General features: G+C 41.1%; 1 protein-coding gene across 4 annotated transcripts in view; it reads right to left on the bottom strand.

Annotated features, from left to right (window-relative positions):
• GAPVD1 (GTPase activating protein and VPS9 domains 1) overlaps positions 1 to 13,535 on the bottom strand; it is a 76,192-nt gene extending 62,657 nt beyond the window's left edge. The window contains exon 1 of one of the 4 annotated variants that reach the window (XM_027556272.1): positions 13,373 to 13,535. The gene's annotated coding sequence lies outside the window, so the exon portion shown is untranslated. The remainder of the gene's footprint in view (positions 1 to 13,372) is intronic. The other 3 variants (XM_027556266.1, XM_027556269.1, XM_027556271.1) reach the window with 3 other exon arrangements.
• Between the last annotated feature and the right edge of the window lie 5,226 nt (positions 13,536 to 18,761).

The raw sequence follows: 18,761 nt of genomic DNA, 5'->3' as shown, positions 1-18,761 counted from the left end.
AATAGCAAAATTTTTAAAAAGCCATTATAAGTAGTAGTGGTTGAGCTTGAAGAGGAGAGTTTTGGCTGGTGGTAGTAAAGTGTACGTGTGCCTAGGAAACAAAAACAATAATAACCACTGGGCCTTTCAGGATTGTCATTCAGTTCAGTTCAGTCGCTCAGTCGTGTCTGACTCTTCGAGACCCCATGAATCGCAGCACGCCAGGCCTCCCTGTCCATCACCAACTCCTGGAGTTCACTCAGACTCACGTCCATCGAGTCAGTGATGCCATCCAGCCATCTCATCCTCTATCGTCCCCTTCTCCTCCTGCCCCCAATCCGTCCCAGCATCAAAGTCTTTCCCAAGGAGTCAACTCTTCCCATGAGGTGGCCAAAGTACTGGAGTTTCAGCTTTAGCATCATTCCCTCCAAAGAAATCCCAGGGCTGATCTCCTTCATAATGGACTGGTTGGATCTCCTTGCAGTCCAAGGGACTCTCAAGAGTCTTCTCCAACACCACAGTTCAAAAGCATCAATTCTTCGGCACTCAGCCTTCTTCACAGTCCAATTCTCACATCCATTCATGACCATGGGAAAGACCATAGCCTTGACTAGACGGACCTTTGTTGGCAAAGTAATGTCTCCACTTTTGAATACGCTATCTAGGTTGGTCATAACTTTCCTTCCAAGGAGTAAGCGTCTTTTAATTTCATGGCTGCAGTCACCATCTGCAGTGATTTTGGAGCCCCCAAAAATAAAGTCTGACACTGTTTCCACTGTTTCCCCATCTATTTCCCATGAAGTGATGGGACCAGATACCATGATCTTCGTTTTCTGAATGTGGAGCTTTAAGCCAACTTTTTCACTCTCCACTTTCACTTTCATCAAGAGGCTTTTTAGTTCCTCTTCACTTTCTGCCATAAGGGTGGTGTCAGCTGCATATCTGAGGTTATTGATATTTCTCCCAGCAATCTTGATTCCAGCTTGTGTTTCTGGAATGTGAGGTCAAGTGGGCCTTAGAAAGCATCACTATGAACAAAGCTAGTGGAGGTGATGGAATTCCAGTTGAGCTCTTTCAAATCCTGAAAGATGATGCTGTGAAAGTGCTGCACTCAATATGCCAGCAAATTTGGAAAACTCAGTAGTGGCCACAGGACTAGAAAAGGTCAGTTTTCATTCCAATCCCAAAGAAAGGCAATGCCAAAGAACGCTTAAACTACCACACAATTGCACTCATCTCACACGCTAGTAAAGTAATGCTCAAAATTCTCCAAGCCAGGCTCAGCAATACATGAACCGTGAACTTTCTGATGTTCAAACTGGTTTTAAAAAGGCAGAGGAACCAGAGATCAAATTGCCAATATCCTCCGGATCATGGAAAAGGCAAGAGAGTTCCAGAAAAACATCTATTTCTGCTTTATTGACTATGCCAAAGCCTTTGACTGTGTGGATCACAAGAAACTGTGGAAAATTGTGAAAGAGATGGGAATACCAGACCACCTGATCTGCCTCTTGAGAAATCTGTACGCAGGTCAGGAAGCAACAGTTCGAACTGGACATGGAACAACAGACTGGTTCCAAATAGGAAAAGGAGTACGTCAAGGCTGTATATTATCACCCTGCTTATTTAACTTCTATGCAGAGTACATCATGAGAAACGCTGGACTGGAAGAAACACAAACTGGAATCAAGATTGCCAGGAGGATTGTCATTGCTAGGGACTAACTAGGTACTTTATATGGAAATTTGCATTTCATCTGTGTAACATTCCTGAAAGGTATTCGTACCCACCTTTTACTGATGAAGAAATTAAATATTCTGCCCAAGGTCAAATCAGTAACTAGCAAAGCTAAGACTAGAATCCAAGTGTACCTGGCTTACACAGATTTTAACCACCATGCCATGTGCCTCCCAAAAATGAGTGCTTTAATTCACCATCAAGGTCACTTCTTCTACTCACCCCACTCTTCCAACTATTAATATGTCAGTCAGTAGCTGGACAACTCCCCTCTTCTTCGAAAGTTTCAAACTGTCTGACAAAGTTAAGTTTAGTTGGACTTCAGGACTAAATAACCTAAATCCTACTAAACAAATGGTATATGAAAGTTTTGAAAAAGTTACTAGGGACTAACCTAGATTCAGTTCAGTCACTCAGTCGTGTCCGACTCTTTTGCAACCCCGTGAACTGCAGCACGACAGGCCTCCCTGTCCATCACCAACTGCCGGAGTCTACCGAAACCCATGTCCATTGAGTCGGTGATGCCATCCAACCATCTCATCCTCTGTCATCCCCTTCTCCTGCCCTCAATCTTTCCCAGCATCAGGGTCTTTTCAAATGAGTCAGCTCTTCGTATCAGGTGGTCAGTCCTTCCAATGAACATCCAGGACTGATCTGCTTTAGGATGGACTTGTTGGATCTTCTTGCAGTCCAAGGGACTCTCAAGAGTCTTCTCCAACACCACAGTTCAAAAGCATCAATTCTTCCTTAAGTGGCACCAGAACATCTTGGTCACTTCACTCTCTTTCTCTAGAAGCTAACTGGGATTTCCTGTGGGCAAGTGACCTCAGAGAGTAATCAATATTGTCAAAGTGAGCTATGCTCTGAGTGTATCTTCTGCCTTCTTCCAATGTGAGAGAACAGAAAATCAAAATGGCCCTTTATTGGGAAAGGTTAGGAAAATTCAAGATTATCATCTTCCTCCAGTCAACCCTTCAGACTATGAAGAGTCTCATCATCTGAGTAGTCTCATTCCTGGACTCTCCTCCCTACTGCAGGAGAGACACAGGAGACATGGGTTCAATCCCTTGAGTCGGGAAGATCCCCTGACGGAGGAAATGGTAACCTGCTCCAGTTTCCTTGCCTGAAAAAAATCCCATGGACAGAAGAGCCTGGCAGGCTATAGTCAACGGGGTCGCAAAGAGTCGGACACAGCTGAGCATCCACATGCACACACGCACATATGCACACACACGAAGCCTATATCCTCCCTATCTTTAAGTGAACTCAAATTTCTCCTTTGAGGCCCAGCCCCCAAATCTCTTCCCACTGCTAAGTGCTGGGGGAACTGCCTCTAACAAATAGGGTTCGTCCTTCCTCCCTTATGACACTGAGTGGGAAAGTTACTCCATCTTAAAGTCTCTTTCAGTTCTCCTATTCACATCATGGAGAAAACCTAAGCAAGGCCCCAGTTTGTCTTCAACATTTCCCTAACACTTGCTGTGCTGTGCTTAGTCGCTCAGTGGTGTCTGACTCTTTGTGACCCCATGGACTGTAGCCTGTCAGACTCCTCTGTCCATGGGGATTCTCCGGGCAAGAATACTGGACAGGGTTGCCATGCCCTCCTCCAGGGGATCTTCCCAACCCAGGGATCAAACCCAGGTCTCCTGCATTGCAGGCAGATTCTTTACCAGCTGAGCTACCAGGGAAGCCCAACACCTGCTAATCTCTCCTTTCATTAAAGGACAGCAGATCTCAAACTCAGTACTCTTCTACAAACAGCAGTAAGCAAAGTTTTATAACACTGCCGTGTTTTTATTATATTTAATTTGGTTTCTATTTAGGGCAAGAGATAGTAGCCTCTCATTATGGTAAGAACATAAAGCTTCTTTAAAAATATTTTTAAGGGGTCCCCAAAAAAGACATTTCAAATAAACAACAGTAAAGCAGTGTGCAGATTCAGGAAAAGTTCTGATGTTACTTGAGAATCAAGCATGGTAAACAGTGATATACTACTGCCTAGACCTTGACAGAACTGTCAGTTACTTTTTTTGTTCACTATATACGTACATTTCATCATAATATTCATGTACTATTTATACTAATGTGAAAAGGCAAAAAAATGACCGTCATTTTTAATGACCTACTACAATGTTAGCTGTATAGGATTTTAAATACCCACCACTTTTCAGGGATGTATCCAACCCATACCAGAGATGGGTGTTCACTGCAAATTTTTTTTTTAAATAAATATAATCATGTTGAATTACAATGATTTGTCTGCATGTGTTTCCCTTTGCAAGACTTACCTCTTTCGATGCAGGAATAGCTTCTTACTCATTTTATGTTTCTTTAAATTAACATACTCTAAACATCATCAGGTATTAAAAATAATGAACTCAGCTCTTTCCAAAAAATGGACAGACAAGGACAGTAAGGCTTTATTTAACACACTCGTTTCACTCACCCAGTCAACAAATGTTTACTAAACACCTATGAAGTGCAAGGCGCTGATGAACATGACAGGTTAAGGTCTGCTCTTGAGGGACCCGCATTCTCACAGGGATACATGACATTCTGATGACAATTTTGAGTCACTGTCAGAGACTGGATTTCTACACGCCCTCTGTTTAGAATCCTCTGCCTACTCCTCTTAGTGGCCAATTAAGTCCCACTCAGGCAGCGGGGCCCAGCCCAAACTGAGAAGCCTTTACCAGCCTCTTGAGTCAGACATTTTCTCATAGACTATTTGCAACAGAACATTGTTTCCTCAACAAAACTTCAAGTGCCCTGAAACAGGGACACAGTCATCTTGGTATCTCCATTACTTGGCAGAGGAACTGGTGTTTAGCAGGTACTGAATCAACATATAAATTTATAAATAATTAATAAACAAGCGACTGAATGATGAAGAGCAATGTTCCAGTTAGGAATCAGCCAAGCTGCTGCTAACTCAGTTCCAAAATGATTAAAGAACAGCAACCAAATTTAAGTTGGAGACACCTATTAACTTCCCAATGAGTATGTCTGAAATAACTATTAAGGTACCAAAAAAAAGGACATTTCTTCACAATGAAGAAACGTATATCATGAGGGAAAAATATGGAAACGACTGATACTTTCTAAGATCTTTGGTTGACATTTTTGAAACAAAAGTAAAACATTGTTTAAAAAAATAGACTTGGTACCAACTATTCCTGGCACGAGCACAAGGAACTGAAAGACACACAGCTCTGAAGACGTAAGTACCTAATTCAAAGTCAGATAGTACCCAAAATTCAGAGTACAGCACTTTGTGTTATGACACCAAAACTCCAAACCCTACCAAAAGTAAATAAAATCCAAAGGTCAATTTTACCCCCCCCCCCAGATCTATTAATTAATTTTCCAGAGCTAAAAAAGAAAAACCATGAAAACAATGAAATCCAATGCATAACAAACAGCTTGTGGATTAAGCTCAAGTTTTATTAGACCACACAACTGACAAAATAAAACACCTGGACAGCTAATATGCATTACTTAGTAAATACTAATGTAGACTCACTATTTTCATTTAAAAATCTTGACTTTTTAAAATCTTACTTGAAATCATTACTAATGGGATAGTTAAACAAGATGAAGCATGAAAGACATTAAGTAAATTATGGTAACGCCTTCCATGGACTTGCATAGTTGCTAAGTCATGTTCTTTTGTGACCCCTATCAACTGTAGCCTGCCAGGCTCCTCTGTTCACGGGATTTCCCAGGCAAGAATACTGGGATGGGTTGCCATTTCCTTCTCCATGAGATGTTCTTGACTCAGGCATCGAACCTGCGTCTCTTCTCCTGCATTGTCAGGCAGATTCTGTACCGCTGAGCCACCAGGGAAGCGGCTTTCCATGTACTACCACATCATTACTAAGAAGGAGGTAGAGGTTCATGGGACGATGCCTATCAGGTTCCACCAAGTGAAAAAAAGCAAACTGCAGGATGATATGCAAGGTAAGATCCCAGAGGCAGTCCAAGGTTAAAAGGCAAATCCCAGAGCAAGACTTCTTGAGCTCAAATCTCGGTTTTGCTGCTCACTAGTTACGCAGCCTTTTGGAGAAGGCAATGGCACCCCACTCCAGTACTCTCGCCTGGAAAATCCCATGGGCAGAGGAGCCTGGTAGGCTGCAGTCCTTGGGGTCACTACGAGTCGGACACGACTGAGCGACTTCACTTTCACTTTTCACTTTCATGCACTGGAGAAGGAAATGGCAACCCACTCCAGTGTTCTTGCCTGAAGAATCCCAGGGACAGGGGAGCCTGGTGGGCTGCCATCTATGGGGCTGCACAGAGTCGGACACGACTGAAGCGATTTAGCAGTAGCAGTAGCAGTTATGCAGCCTTTGGCTAATTACTTTTCCTTGCCTCAGTTTCTTCATATGCAAATGGATGTAAAACTGAACCTTTGACAGGTATGTTCATAAGGTTTAGAGGGTTTAATGGGTTAACATATGTAAAGCACTTAACAAGAACAAGTGTTAACTATAATTCTGGGGGAAAAAAAATTCCAAATCATATAGCATGTGCATATACAGGTAGGGAAAAAATTTTTCATTTCTGCATTGTTTTTAGTTTTGTTTTTTAAACAAAGAATATTTATTACTTAAGTAATTCAAAAAAAATTTTAAGGAAAACATAATAAAAACTTGGCACTAAAAGCTCCCCTGCTTAAAGATCTGCTAGTACAATTACTTAAACACTCAGGACCAGACAAATTTTGTGAATAATTAAAACTGTGAAATTTTCCAGTCCAACAAAAAGGACACAGTACTTAATTTCTTGGTACATCTGAACAATAACACACTACACACTAATAAGCAGAATTTCAATGGTATTAAAATTATATCCCCTTTTCCTCCAAAGGCAGTAAGTAACACAAAAAATATCCACCTGATCTAGAAATGTATCAGGAACTTCCATGTTATGTAAGCCTTAATTAATTTCATTAGTCCAAAGTTATATATCACCAAATCTAATTTCCTCCTATTCACCAATCTCTAACGACAACTCACTAAGACATACAGAAATCTGTAGATCAAGGCAAACTAGTGAAAAAAATCCTAAAACCCTTAGAACACTCTACAAACCTCTGAGAGAGAGATTTCACCACCCACATGCTTTGAGGAAGCTTTCGTCCCCAGCATAAACTTAAGTTTCTTCCCTAAATACAGTGGGTGCACAAAACTACCAGATAGAAGAGCAGAAAGAGAACTTTGGGCTTCAGCTGCATTTTTGCTGAGCTGTAATACTGGTAAAGCCTGTTTCAAGATCCAAGAGTACACCCTCAAATTTAAGGAAAGCATGTAAACAGCAGACTGACATGTCTGTGTCATCACATTTACCAAAACGGTACTTCATAAAATTACAAACACTATCAAACTTCAAACAGTATTATTATCACTGTGTTCTACCTAAAAGGAACATTCTGGAGCACAAAAAAAAAAAAAAAAAATCTCATTAGTCAAACGGCTTTTCAAAAATAAATGAACCATTAAGATGCCTCCATAGAATTATGGAACTTTTAACTTTAGTTTACATAATGCCTACAAAAAAAGAAGTCAATAAATGTTAGGTATTGTTGTCATTATTGCTATCATGATGTTTTGCAATGATGGAATAAAAACTTTACATGAATTTGAGCAAACTCTGGGAGTTGGTGGAGGACAGAGGAGCCTGGCCTGCTGCAGTCCATGGGGTTGAAAAGAGTCAGACTTAGCAACTGAACAGCAACAAACAGAAACTTAGAGGAAAGCTTACTTAATAAGTTACTTTCCATCAGAATCCACGTTGGCCCACCAGGCCCTTGAATAATTCGATATTAAAAAGCACTTTGTTTTAGAGAAATCAAAGTTAGATTCCTTGAGTTCTAAAGAAGGTAAAGATGAAATAAATTCTGTAAAAAGAACTAATCTATTCTTCCCTAAGCCTTTTGGACACAGAAATCCATATTTGTAAACATTTTGCAATTCTGCCATAAGTGCTATGACTTTCAGACCTAATGTATTTTTGTCAGGTAGTCAGGATTTATAAACAGTGGAAGTAAAATTAAGACATGGGTCAGAGTTCTCCATTAGAAAGTGAAAGGAGATAGTTCAGAGTGGGCTGAAAATAGATGACTTTACCCTAAGTCCTAAAAACTTTTAAAATAGATGTACTTAGATAAAATTTGAATTGCTTGGGAAGATAATTTGATTCTGATCCTGAAAAAAAGGGAATAGGTTAACATCCCTTGATTAAATATTCTGTCTTTTAAATTTCCCAATATTAATCCTTTCAAAGACTCAGAGAAAATAAATTGAAAGTATAAATTAGGAAGAGAAAAAAATAGAACCGAACACGTTTGATGACTAGTCTCCAGCGTGGGTGTACAGGCGTTACATGGGAGCAAGACCAAGCAGGCACCCTTTCAGACAGACATCTTAAATTAATGAGCAGACATCTTGCCTGTTTATACAGTTACAGTCTGCTTAAAGCCTTGTATTGTTTATCATCATTTTATTGAAGTATAGTTGATTACAATATTGTGTTAATGTCAGGTATACAGCAAAGTGACTCAGATATGTATATCTATCTATCTTTTATCTATTGGCAAAGAATCCACCTGCCAATGCAGGAGACCCAGGGTTTGATCCCTGGGTGGGAAAGATCCCCTGGAGTAGGAAATGGCAATCTGATCCAGTATTTCTGCCTGGAAAATTCCATGGGCAAGAGGAGCTTGGTGGGCTACAGTCCTTGGGGTCATGAAGAGTCAGACACAATTGAGCACACACACAAGTAGATACATACATATAGAAATCTATCTATATATTGATAGATATCTTTTTTAAGATTATTTTCCATTATAGGTTATTATAAGACACTGGTTATAATTCCCTGTGCCATACAGTAAATCCTTGTTGCTTATCTATTTTATGTACAGCAGTCTGTATCTGTCGATCCAATATTCCTAATTTATCCCACCAACCCCCTACCCCCTTTCCCCTTTGATAACCATAGGTTTATTTTCTATGTCTATGTTTTGTTTTGAATATAAAGTCATTTGCATTATTTTTAGATTCCACATATAAGTGATATCATATATTTGTCTTTCTCTGACTTACTAAGTACAATATTTTCTAGGTCCACTCAAGTTACTGCAAATGGCAACATTTCATTCTTTTTTATGTAGTCTTGTCTTTTTTAAACGGTTTACAGAAAAGGTGAATACAAAGATAATTTTGGCTTAATATATACAATTTAATTACACTGTTAGCATTAAGTTATATTTTCCTTTTGGGTATACATACTTAACAAGTATTTAGTTTATCTTCAAACTTAGAAAAGAAAAAAGACATTATAAAGACCCTTAGGAAGTCTGTATTTTCTTAAACATTTGCTCAACCATTTATTTATTAAATATGAGAACTTGAAGTATCAATAGATATTCATCACTTTTTTTGACCTTTGAATTGCAGAGTTCAAAACTGGGTTTCAGCTTAGAAACAGTGAAGAACTTCCCTTTTGAAAATATTTTTACAAAATCGTAATACATACTGAAACATAATCCAAAAAATAAGAAAATATAGGTAAACACAAAGAAGGAAATTTTAATTATCTATAATTTTACAAGCCACAAGTCAAACAATTTGTGTCAAAAGCTTTTTCTGTACACAATACAGAAACTGTTCCTTTACAAATGAAAATATCTTGATTAGGATTTAAGAGTTAAAGCCACAAATAATTCTATGCAAACATATAGAATTTGTGTTCTATGCAGTTCAAATGTAAAAAATCAAAAACACAGCTAAAATCCTTTCTTACCTAAGAAAACATTAACTACAGAGAAGGAAAGCTGAAGGGGAAATTTTAATTAATCACTTGAGAAGAAATTGTTCTTCAATTATTTTTGGTCTTTCCTAAGCAAGTAAAAAGGATTCCACTTATTTTTTAAAATTTATTTTTAATTGGAGGATAATTGCTTTATAATGTCATGCTGGTTTCTGCTATACAACACTGTAACTCTGCCCTAAGTACACATATATCCCCTCCCTCTTGAACATCCCTTCCATGCCCCCAATCCACCCCAAGGATCCCACTTATATCAGACTTTTTTATTTTAAATTTATCAGACTTTTAACACCTCAAAAAAATCATACTTTATCCTGGAGAATGTGTAACCAACGCCCCAATACACTCACTACTAAAAATAATAATAACAAATAAAAGTGAAACATCTTACAATTGGGAATGTATCTACTTTCCTGCTGCAATTTTCTGCAAATATCAGGGGCAATTTTTCCAAATAAACTAATCTAAACTGAAGCACATTCCATTTAAAGAGTGGCAAATTTTGTATTGTTAGGGGCACCCAACAAAAGTTAATACATATTGTTGCCATTTCCAGAATGCCATTCTCAGGCAGTATCACCTTGTATGGTGCTAAGTGTCACCACTGGAAAATTGCTCACAAACTCACAGTAAAGCCGACTGGGTGAAGTGGGAAGTGACATCACTGTGACAGTGCCCGAGAAGGCACCAGAGAGCAGTGGCTGTTTTAAGGTCAGGGACGTGGCATGAAGGTGGAAAAGGGTGAAAGCACGTTGAAAGTTGGAATGCCAAAAGATAACTAGCAATTACTGAGTGAAAGCCATGTTCCTGAAGTTACTTCTGGGGTTAATCCTATATGACAGCTATTTATCACCTCCATTATACAGATGAGGAAATAGCTTTAGAGAAGTCAAATAACTTACTGCCTAATCATCCAGCTATTATGCAGCAGACAAGGAATTCAAGACTAGATCTGTTTGACTCCACACCCCACACTCTTCATTTCCCCAGGCTGCCTCTCTGGTTCTTCAGCATAGAGACTTCAAGTTCCCTGTGAGCAATGTCACTGTGGTGGGCTCTAGGAGGGAGAGATCCATCTGGAGGCAAATGGTCACATACTTTCATGGGGAGCCTAGATTTCTCAGCCTCTGTTCATCCCAAACTGCCTTTATACATAATCTTTTCTTCCAGTTTTCCTGTTACAGACCTAACGCGCTGGTTGGATGGATGGATGGATGGGAGTGAGGTGGGGGCGAGCTGTTGATTTAGATGTTTATTTGATTTACAAACTCCTCTGTCCTTGTCTTTGTTCAAGTTGTTCCCTGTACCCAAAGCCTTTCTCCAGTATCCCTGTAGCTAATCACATCTACGACTGAATGTCCAGTTCAAATGACATATCCACACAGCATTCCCCAATCTCCACTCTCCCATTTAGTAGTAGTAGCTCCAATCTAAATTCTCTTCATCTTTTAGGTATAAATATATACAAATATACAAATAATACGATGCCAGATAGGTACACGCTATAAATAAAATAAAGGGGCAGGGGAGAAAGAATGACGAAAGAGGCAGTGTAAGGTCACAGAAAGATCTGGCAAGACCTCCCCAAGGCAGTGATTTTAATATGGTGTGTTTAAGTCAACACAAACTATTTCAGCACCAACATCTATTTCACAAAAGACTCTTCCTCAGCTTTCCATACCCTCCCCTAATCCTTTCTAGAAAAAGTCTGCTGCACTAGTTTTTCATTATAGCTATTATTTTAGAGGGGAAAATATCTCACACAAGATGCTGACAGGTGCTTTACAAACAGGTGCAAACTTCCAGTCACACATATTCTGAAAAAATGTTAACAGTGATTTGTCAGTGAGAAGTCTGAGGCCAAAAAGAAGCTGAACTACAAGAATTTAAAATGAAATTTCAAGAAAAAGACTTAGTAACTCTTCAACTCTAAGCTGTACTTTACTGTCTGTCATGTATGAAAAGAACGGCAACAGGAAAACAGACTCGAAGAGAGATCCTGCAGTTTTTCTCTTAATGACAGAAAAATTAGTCTGGGGAATTCCCTGGCAGTCAGTACTCTCACCGCCAGGGTCCGCGTTTGATCCCTGGTCACAGAACTAAGATCCCACAATCCTCACGGTGTGGCCCACCACCCCGCATCCCCAAAAAGATAGAAAAATTAGAATATCCTCCCCCCCTTTAAAAGTCACACTACCTACATGACTTAAAGAAAAACAGCACACACTAAAATTTTCTTTCACGGACTTACACAAGAGTTTGGAGGGCTCAATTCCTTTAATCACTTAGAACCAGGAGGTGCCTTTATACAAAAATCTAAGGGCCAAAGTACTCACTTCCCTTTCTTCCTCAGATTATTTTGCTGATTCCTCAGTACCTTGAGTGAAATATCTGTGGTCCATACTATTTTTCAAAACTATTACTCTGATTACAGTCAGATTTTTTTATTTCCCTGAATACAAAAATTCCCTCTTTCATCTACACTATTGTCGTATCTGCTTTGACTTTTTTCTTATCTAATGATTCAAATATTCTTGAAAGCCAAATTACAGATCCCCAAAACTTACTTCTGCTTCAGAAATTCTTAGTCTTTTTGAGCCGTGGGTCTCTTTGGTAGTCTGGTGAAGCCTACGGACCCCCCTTTCAGATTGCTTTTAAATGCATAATTAACTATATGCGACTACAAAAGAAACTAATTATACTGAACTATTAGCAAAAGAATGAAAAAAAAACCCTGATATTGTAATATATGTGCACCTTTATTATCAAATTAAATAACAAGGTCTAACAGTGGGTCTGATAATACCATAATCCAAAGAAATTATAAGCATAAATGATACTTTTTTTACTGGAGTGTATCATAAATGATATTTTGAGATACCCGCAACACCTGTAAACATGACACAAAAATACCTATTATTTACATTGGTGACAAAGTCACAGGCATCGCTAACTCTACTGTGGTTTGTTGCTTATATTCGTAAGTGAAGGAAATGACAATACAGTCATCAGATAATAAAGACGCGTTTTGTTCTCATTCTAGTTCAAGGAGCTCCTGAATTCTATCCACCAACTGGTGAATCCCAGGTTTAAAATCCTTTCTAGTTTAAAGCCTCGATCAAACTGATTTTTAGCACAAATTTAAAAATAAAAACACTGAGTTCTCCTTTGACTAACCTCTCATCTGAACGGACCACCACGCCTTCCTGTTTTTACGCAGATTTACAGACAGAACTACCTGTTTATTTCTCTTCTTTGCTTAGCCAGCACTCGTTTACATTTTGCCAGTCAATGAAAGACGAAGTTGAAGGAAAGGCGATGGAAGCAACCGACAGCTTCATATTTACAGACCTCCAACAGGAAGTGGAAAGATGCCAAGTATGGTGTGTATGTTTCTGGTAGGTGGGCTGCCCCTCCACCCCCAGACCCTTGAGTCCAGCTTGTCAAGAGTCTCCGAACCAAGACATCTTCACCAGCGGCACTCAGAGGACACTGCACCTTCTCGACTCCCATTCTCAGTTCTCCAGCTGCCAGGTCGCTCGCCTCTGGCTCTCCTTTCCCATCCCATCCCCCACGCGTCCCTCCCTCTTGTCCGCCCCAGGCTGCCTGGTCCCCAGCGCGCCGCCTCCTCTCCCCTCGGACCGAACCGTGTGCCCCCGGCACCACGTTTCCCCTCGCTAGAGGGAAAGGCCCAGGGCCCAGGGGTCAGCTGGACCCGGTGGCCCGCCGTCAGGCGCAGGCTGCGGCCCTAGGCCGGAGCAGCACCGCCGCCAGGCAAGGAGCCCGCGCACTGGGCGCGGGGTGATCGGGGACGTGCACTTACCGAGAAGATCATGCGGAGGAAGGCACCGAGGTGTGCGTCGGACCGTCACTCGGCCTCGGAGCCGTCGCTCTCGCCGCGAACTGCCACCGCCGCTGCCCCTGCCGCCGCCACTCGTTAGTTGGCTTCCCTGCGTCCTGCGGCGGCGCTGCCGCCAAGTCATCGCGCTTGCGCAGAGCCGCGGGGACCTCTGGGACTAGTAGTTCGGACCCGCGACCAGCGGCGCCTCTTCCGCTTTTACCCCCCACCCCCCGACCCCGAGTCCGCCGCGGGCTGGAGCCGTCTTCAGCGGCTGGGTTACCGCGAAAGGGCTTCCAGAGACTTGTTCGCCAAAGACTCCCTCTTGCTTTCGCGTAGGGTACCGCTGAATGTTAAAAAATCCTTCTGAGCAAGTATGTGTAAAGTAAAACAATTTATAGCAGTTATGTTTTAGGTGACAAGTGTCACTTGACCAGAACACATCATTCCAAACCCATATAGCTCTCTCTTCTTCCTTTCTGTTAAAAGTGTCACTAATTGCCTTTAATGACATCTGGGTTTTCAGTCTTAAACCTGATTTCCCACTATGTTTATCAAACTTTACTTACTGTAAACTTGACCATACAGTTTTTAGGTCGATTGACAATTTAATACAATTTTTAAAAAATAACAATTCACATATATTCAAATGTCAGGTTAACTGAACACTCCTATAAACCTTGGAATTGGAAGACAGCTTAAAAGTCATTAGTCCAACTTCCTCCGGGCATGAATTCCCTCTTGTACACTCCCACCAGATAGGCGTCCGACTTCTATTTCAACAGTTCAAATTTCAGAGCGCTCACTTACTTAAGTAAGACAGCCTGCTCAACTGTTGGGCAGTGTTTAATGTTAGAAAGTTCTCCTGCTGAACCAAAATCTATTTCCCTTTTACTTCCTTCCACTTCTAGTAGTTATGCTGCTTAGAGCAATATAGAATGTTTTCCCCTTGAGTCTTTCAAAAACTTGAACACAGTAATTATATCTTCCAACACTAGGCGTCTCCAGACCAAAAAAAAAAAAAAAAAAGTGATAATTGTCAGTTTTGCAGCAACTTAAATATGATTCAGCTCCCAGACTGCTTTCCATTTAGTCATTCTCCTTGATGTATTATCTTTAGAAATTGTCAAAATTTGCCTCGGATTTATTGCCTCTGTTTTTTTTTTTAAATCACAAGAGCATTCTGTGGTAAGCTCATCAGGTATTATTGCTATCATATTGCCATTCAGCTGACTCAAGAATTAGAGATTATTCCACAGATGTATTATAAAACATTGTCCAAAGCAACCAGAGGCTTCCCTTGTGGCTCAGATGCTAGCTGCTGCTGTTAAGTCGCTTCAGTCGTGTCCGACTCTGAGCAACCCCAGGGACGGCAGCCCACCAGGCTCTGCTGTCCCTGGGATTCTCCAGGCAAGAACACTGGAGTGGGTTGCCATTTCCTTCTCCAATGCATGAAAGTGAAGTCACTCAGTCGTGTCCAACTCTTTGTGACCCCATGGACTGCAGCCTACCAGGCTCCTCCATCCATGGGATTTTCCAGGCAAGAGTACTGGAGTGGGTTGCCATTGCCTTTTCCATCAGATGGTGGAGTCCGCCTGTAATGCAGGAAACCTGTGTTCAATCCCTGGGTGGAGAGGATCCTCTGGAGGAGGGCATGGCAATCCATTCCAGTATTCTTGCCTGGAGAATCCCATGGACAGAGAAGCTTGGTGGGTGCATAGAGTCAGACATGACTGAGCAACTAACACACACACACATACACCTACACACACACACACACACACACACACACACACACACAGCAACCAGTGAATGAAAAAAGCAACAGAATATGGTTTATTATTTAGGGTAAAAGGATAATCACACAGATTAAGGATCATAAATATAAGCTGTTATAAAGTGCATTCAGATTCCTGGTGAAAATATTCATCACGTTGATGGGCCATGACTTTAGGCAGGAAGTAACACTTCAAATTTACTGAATGGTTGGATTTCAAGAAAGAAATGGCATATCACTAAGGAAGAGTCCAGCAAAATGAAATGCATTCACAGTTGGCTCTCACTTAACAATGAGTACAGTGCTATAAATGGGCTGGAGCACACAAGCCAGGTTAAAGGGGAAGGAAATAACCCCCGAAGTTGCGAAAAGTTCTTAAGGGTTGTGAAGAAATTGCAGTGTGTAGTAAGTAAAAAGAATACCGGGATGGTCAGTTAGTCATTCTGAGTCCTCTGTCAATCTATAAATGAAGAACTTGACCTAGATAAGTAGTTCTCAATATTTTCTTCCAGCTAGTACATCCAAGGAACACAACCTGCACATCAGAACAAGGGATCACCAGACTCCCTGGTGGCACAGTGGATAAGAATCCACCTGCAAATGCAGGGCACTCCGGCTCCATCCCTGGTCCAGGAAGATTCCACATGCCACAGAGCAACTAAGCCCCAGAGCCGCGACGACTGAACTGTGCTCTAGAGCCCCGAAAGCCAAAACGACTGAGCTGTGCTCTAGAGCCCTGAGAGCCACAACTACTGAGCCTGTCTGCAGCCTGTACACCTAGAGCCCAGGCTCCACAACAAAAGAAAGCAGCACAATGAGAAGCCCATGCATGGCAACAAAGAGTAACCCCCACTCACCGCAACTAGCTGTGCAAAGCAGTGAAGACCCACCGCAGCCAAAAAAAACGAGAAAAGGATCACTGTAACAGTAATTCTTGTGGAATATGAAGATTATCCTGAACACTTTTTACACAAAGACAAGTGAACTCAGGAGGTGAAAAGATGCTCAGAATCAATTAATAGTACACTTTATGGGAAGAGAGGGCTTCCCTGATAGCTCAGTTGGTAAAGAATTTGCCTGCAATGCAGGAGACCCCCAGTTTGATTCCTGGGTCAGGAAGATACCCTGGAGAAGGGATAGGCTACCCAATCCAGCATTCTTGGGCTTCCCTTGTGGCTCAGCTGGTAAAGAATACGCCTGCAATGTGGGAGACCTGGGTTTGATCCCTGGGTTGGGAAGATCCCCTGGAGAAGGGAAAGACTACGGACTCCAGTATCCTGGCCTGGAGAATTCCATGGATTACAGTCCATGGTATTGCAAAGAGTCGGACATGACTGAGCGACTTTCACTTCACTACAAAGGGAGAGAACCCCATTTTGTTCACCACTGTCTCTCTGGAACCTGCCATACTACCTACTTAGAATGTAATACATATTTTCTTTTTTTTTTTTAATGAATGGGATGAATAAACAGTGAGCTGTGGTCAAAGCACTTTTCTTTCCACTACATCACGGAACTTTCCTTGACATACAGAGAAAATGAAATTACTTGTTCATACCCACAGAAATCATGCCAGATCTAGATTAGAGCTCAGTTCTTGAGACTCTCGACCTCATAATCCCCAGACTACTCTGCCACAGAAGCAGAGAGCAGTGACAAACTCAATCTTTTTTAAGTGTTCTCTTTCCTTTTGTTTGTGCACAGCCAGTACTTGGAGGCAAGACAAGAAAGCAGGTGCTACGTCAAGTGATTTGAGGGGCTTTTGGTATTTCCAGACAAAAATATTTTTTCCTCATGTCCATGATAGCTCTCTGAAATGTCATCATTAGTGATAGAAACATTGAATCCTGGATGTTAGAGCTGTATCAGAGATCACCTAGTCCAAAGTTGCATTCATTTGAATTTAGAGGCTGTCCCTCAAGAGATCCTGATTAAAAACTACATGCCCCTGGAAAAAGTAAAATTTACATTATTGTGCATCAATATGTAGGAGAAAAAGCAAGAGAGTTCCAGAAAAACATCTATTTCTGCTTTATTGACTATGCCAAAACCTTTGACTGTGTGGATCACAATAAACTGTGGAAAATTCTTAAAGAGATGGGAATACCAGACCACCCGACATGCAGGTCATGAAATCTGTATGCAGGTCAGGAAGCAATAGTTAGGATTGGACGTGGAACAACAGACTGGTTCCAAATAGGAAAAGGAGTACATCAAGGCTGTATACTGTCACCCTGCTTATTTAACAAATGCAGAGTACATCATGAGAAACACTGGGCTAGAAGAAGCACAAGTAGGAATCAAGATTGCCCGGAGAAATATCAATCACCTCAGATATGCAGGTGACACCACCCTTATGGCAGAAAGTGAAGAGGAACTAAAAAGCCTCTTGATGAAAGTGAAAAAGGTGGCTTAAAGCTCAACATTCAGAAAACGAAGATCATGGCATCCGGTCCCATCACTTCATGGGAAATAGATGGGGAAACAGTGGAAACAGTGTCAGACTTTATTTTGGGGGGCTCCAAAATCACTGCAGATGGTGATTGCAGCCATGAAATTAAAAGACACTTACGCCTTGGAAGGAAAGTTATGCCAACCTAGACAGCATATTCAAAAGCAGAGACATTACGTTGCCAACAAAGGTCCGTCTAGTCAAGGCTATGGTTTTTCCAGTGGTCATGTATGGATGTGAGAGTTGGACTGTGAAGAAAGCTGAGCGCCAAAGAATTGATGCTTTTGAACTGTGGTGTTGGAGAAGACTCTTGAGAGTCCCTTGGACTGCAAGGAGATCCAACCAGTCCATTCTGAAGGAGATCAGCCCTGGGATTTCTTTGGAAGGAATGATGCTGAAGCTGAAACTCGAGTACTTTGGCCACCTCATGTGAAGAGTTGACTCATTGGAAAAGACTCTGATGCTGGGAGGGATTGGGGGCAGGAGGAGCAGGGGACGACAGAGAATGAGATGGCTGGATGGCATCACCGACTCGATGGACGTAAGTTTGAGTGAACTCCGGGAGTTGGTGATAGAGAGGGAGGCCTGGTGTGCTGCGATTCATGGGGTCGAAAAGAGTCGGACACGACTGAGTGACTGAACTGAACTGAACTGAACCCACTCCAGTATTCTGGCCTGGAGAAGTCCATGGATTACAGTCCATAGTGTCGCAAAGAGTCAGACACTTTCACTTTCCCACCTTTCCACTTTGGTGACCATAAGTTTGTTTTCTAAGTCTGTGAGTTTCTGTTTTGTAAATAAGCTCATTTGTATCATTTTTTAGAATCTATATATAAGCAATACCACATGATATTTGTCTTTGTATGATTTACTTCACTAAGTATGATAATCTCTAGGCCCATCCACGTTGTGTATCATATATATATTTTATAAGAACAAGAATGAATATATTGCTTGCTGGATTGAAAGTAGACTTTATACAAGAAATGTAGTAAACAGAAAACAACTAAGTTAGCCTTTAGCATTGAATGTTTGCCAGCTGTTTGAGTTTGAATTATGTCAAAGTATAACATTTATATTTTGACTTATGATAAAAAGCTTTGACCTGCATCCTCTGGTTTTACCCTAATAACAACCAAATGGGA

This window comes from Bos indicus x Bos taurus, chromosome 11, assembly GCF_003369695.1.
Source record: "Bos indicus x Bos taurus breed Angus x Brahman F1 hybrid chromosome 11, Bos_hybrid_MaternalHap_v2.0, whole genome shotgun sequence".
Classification (NCBI taxonomy): domain Eukaryota; kingdom Metazoa; phylum Chordata; class Mammalia; order Artiodactyla; family Bovidae; genus Bos; species Bos indicus x Bos taurus.
This window is presented reverse-complemented; position numbering and strand designations above follow the sequence as displayed.